Raw genomic sequence first — 4,452 nt, 5'->3', positions numbered from 1 at the left:
TACATTAAGAATTCAATTTAATTAAAAATAATAAACAACAAATATAGTTGTTTCGATTTCTTTCATTGAAATTTGTGTTAATTAATATTTACGTCAAGGAAATGCTTTTGTTGGCTTAAACTCAAGAAATAAGAAATTATATATAAAAAAAATTACAAAAATTTTCAACATCAAACGATATATCCTTAAAGATTAACAATAACGATCGATACCTTGGAATTCGATCGTAGCTATCCCAACTGGTGAGGCAGTTGTAGCTACTATATCTGCTGGAAGTCGTCATCGTTAACGTCTTGCTCGCTGAGGCATTTCGGACCCGCTCAGTTGCGTTATTCCACAATACCACCACGAACGTCCTCCATCTTTTCACGATATCGAAACTGACGCTCATATAGTCGAGAGTAAAAAATTGCTATATAGTCACAAGTACCTTTTTGTTTCGGCACAATTCTTATTCCCTCTTCTCGTTCAGTATTTTTCTACCGGATTAGTATTTCACTACAACCACGAAGAAAATTTTCCGTTTATTTCGTCTCCAATGGCAAGACTCGCAATGGCAAGATTGGACGATGCGCGGGAGTTTGAGTGCTCCAATCGCGGTCGTGGTGACGTATGTACCCCTCTCAGCAGAGCGACGTAGTTACAGTCTCGTAACACGCACGATCGCTCGTAGCAAGGGTTAACGAACCAGAAAGAAACTTCTGGAACACGGGCGCGCCTAACCGCGTTCGGTACCTGCACGATACACGTAAAGTACTTTCACCACCCCTTTGCAGTTACTACCCGTTCCGTCGGTGTACATAATCAGCGAAGATATACCCGTAAAAAATGCACGCGGCGTAAACGATCGCAAAGATCGATAGAGTCAGCAGAAAAATACGACTAAGCCACTAGAACTTGGACCATGTATTTTGCTACTTCGCTGTCTAATTGGACCACCGTTTAAAATCCTTTCCGTTAAAATATTAAATGTCAATTACATGCTATATTGCACTTAAAATTATCCGTCATCCTGAACGACGCGCCGTACATGCGTACCTGTGCGCGCGTGCGTACGCGTTGTGTGTACGCGTATTAAAAATATTCTACGTTTTTTGGACCCGCCAACCAGCATGCTCATTAAGTATCTCGTAATTAGAAGGAAGGTGCGCCCGCTTGTTTACTCATCGCACAATGTCACACGGGCGTCACATTTCCCTCACCTATCCTTCTTTATTCGTTTTTCTTTCTTTTCTTTTCGCCGTTCGTTGTTATTGCTCCCTTAATCGAATACACTTAAACAAACTCTGTCGTAATTGTAATTTACTTCTTCCTCGATATTAATCTTGTTTCTTTTAGAAGAATCTTTGTTGCTCTTCTTAAAAAGAGTTTTTCTTATTATCTTAATAAAAAGAGTCTTTCTTTGCGAAACCTTTTCACTCACATATGCTCTTTTCGCTTATAAAAAATATTTAATAAAAATCAAGTGGAAAAGAACGCTTTATAATGTGTTTAAAAAAAAAAAGAAAAACTTTCACCACACTTTCGCTCCCACGTACAATAAACGATTATAACGAAAATGTCGAAAGAAGTTCGTTAATTCGGAAGGAGGGCGATGTCGACTGACATTACGATGAGACCGATTCCACAAATTACATCAATCAACAACGACGCGTCGTTTGATAGGTTCTGCGGGGTCACGGTTCATCGATGTTACTATAGATGCTCGCTATAATTACACTGTAGTCACCCACGGAGACCGATGTCATTTTCTGAAGTTCTCTGAATTGAAACTCGAAGACATCGAAACTCGTTGAAGTCTCCTCGCGGAGTCGCTTTGAAATAACATTGGAAATCTTTTTGTATAAGATTTCCGCTTCGTGGACCACTGCGTATTTCTCTTTCTGATGCCATCACTAGCTTACTGTCTTGTCCCGAAGGACATTCTTGAAAAGAGTTCTACATTCCTTTCCACAAATTATTCATAATATCTTGCAATGAAATTTTCTTTTCTCGTCAACAATTACGTTATACTTTTTTTGGAAAATGCTGATCCTATTTTCAAAGTTTTACTTTCGAAGCTCTTTTGACTCTTCAATATTTATTGGTCCTTTCTTTACAGAATTTCACCTTAGAGGCTTCTTGAGAATATCACTCAAACTTTTAAGTTTACGATTTCGAAGCCTTTTTGGGGAGTGCTTGGTCCTATTACTTTGGGAATTGCTGTTGATATTGCTGATAGCAAAGGATTTGTCCTGACGTTTGTTGTCACGGATATAGTCCGACGCGATCTTTTATGACGAGACAACGGGATTTTCTCTTCAAGTACCGCATCTTTTGAAAGCTTCGTCGTCCCTGTCGCTCGCGACCGATGCGGGCCGTCGTTTTACTGGAGAATAAAACGTTGTCGCGGTACCATCGGCCCACCTTTCTCGCGTGCGCACGAGAGGTGCTATCGTATCACCGGCCTGACGGGTCCTTTCCCGTAAAAGCTCCGCAAGCACAACGCGCTTCGCGTGGCCTGGCTTAGCGCCGACTAGCGGAATCAGCCTCAAGCTCACAATCGCGACGACGCGCACCCCTAGCATCGCGCAAGCTCCGCTCTTCGTCACCCTCTCCTGATTCTCCTCGACAAACTAGTCGAATGCCTCCCTCGAAGAGAAACCGATAAATAAAGGAAAGTCGTAGTAGGAGAACCACATATAAAAATAGTATTTTGCATAATTGCAGTCCAATACGACTTTGAATCAGTTGTATCTTCTCATTATCACTTATCAACTAACATAAAAATTGCGGATATTAAATAGATAAGATTTTATCTCATAGATCATTATTTTTCAAAATTAAAACTTGAAACTCTTCAAAATTATATGTTCCTTTCTCTATATGTTTCTATATGCTCTGTAAATTTGTACATATACATTTTCTATGTACGTTTCTCTCCCATATTGATTAGTGAAAATGATGATTGAAAATCTTTCTTGGAAATAGTGAAAGTAATCTCATCAATTTTGTAAAGCTATAAATAAACGTAAAAGAATAAAAAAAAGTTGCTTTTTTAGAGTTGTCAATTTAATTAATGATCGCAGTAGCCTAATCTAATAATGAATCTAATAATGAATTATTTGTTCAAGAATTGATACTTCGCTAAATATTAGCAAACAACGTATTAAATTGATTATTCGATTCTCGTTATTTTTAAGGCAATAAATGCAAATATAATACCTTTGATATAAATTTATTGACTTACATTCTAATAATTCGTGTAATTTTTAAATTGCAATTTTATTTTTTGTATTATTAGAAAATCAGGAATGATAATATTTTTGCCGCGAAGCATGTCAGTCAATTAGTGAATTTAATAGTAGTATAATATAAGTATAATGTTAGTATAATAGTATCAGAGTATAAGACAATAAAGAATTATTTAATATCCTCGCAAATGATAAATTAACCTGTTTGCTGTGATGCAATTTAATATTAACGCACATTTACTAGCAACTATATTAAACTGTTCTATACTTATGCTAATATATTAAAAGTAGGATAATCTTCTTCATTAGAGCATTTTAATCTACTTCATTAGAGCATTTTAAATATTTTCCATGACATTTTTTTATAAATATAAATACATATCGGAAAAGTTGATAACAGCGATAACAAGAAATATGTATTAATTCAACAAAATGTCCGATGAGATAAATGTTGAATTTTTGATGCGTGCTACGCGCGAAACGTGCATAAGCACGTAATCCATCTTTTACATGTAATCGACTAGAAGCGATTCTGCTTTTCAACGATATAAGAACTCGCAGACGGATCAATGATTTATGATTTAACTGACGATCTTTACTTAGCGGAAAGAGTTGCTTTAAAAATATAAATATCTCATGTTTAATACATCCGTATAAAAATTTTTTCGGAACAAAAAATTCGAATTTAAAAAATAAATTCGAAATAAATGCATTTTTATGCATCAATATAATAGTACAGATAAATGCATAGATTCTGTAAAAGATAAATACATAATCTGGCTAATTTAATTGTTTAAATTCAACTGTATTAATATATATTGAACTTCTAATTTTAATTATAAATGATTAGATGTGCAGTAATATTATTATTTTATTCTTTTCTTTATGATCTGCTATTACCTACATAAATCATTCTGCACTTAAAGAAAAAAAACAGTGGTAGCAATTATATGATAACTATATAAGCTTTATATGTAGAATTAGTGCGAATAGTTGAATAAGCTATTTTACAATTATTGCAATTATAAAATAGTTTCAATTTCAACTATGTATATTAATTCTACATAACATGAAATTTGCATAGTTGTCACTTAAATAATAAAATAGTTGTTGCTGCTATGTTTTTTTTCTGAATATATGTTATAAATGTTATAACATATGTTATAAATGTTTGACATGTCAGTTGTAAAGATATAAAATTAGCATAATTAAATTAAAA

The 4,452-nt window shown here is 34.6% G+C and overlaps 1 protein-coding gene across 1 annotated transcript in view; it reads right to left on the bottom strand.

The window, feature by feature from the left end:
* Positions 1-4,452, bottom strand: part of LOC108688166 (potassium channel subfamily T member 2) — a 106,005-nt gene that overhangs the window by 88,626 nt on the left and 12,927 nt on the right. The window lies entirely within an intron of this gene.

The sequence above is a fragment of the Atta colombica genome, unplaced genomic scaffold (assembly GCF_001594045.1).
Source record: "Atta colombica isolate Treedump-2 unplaced genomic scaffold, Acol1.0 scaffold226, whole genome shotgun sequence".
Lineage (NCBI taxonomy): Eukaryota > Metazoa > Arthropoda > Insecta > Hymenoptera > Formicidae > Atta > Atta colombica.
Note: the sequence above shows the minus strand (reverse complement) of the source record. Positions and strands in the feature narration are given on the sequence as shown.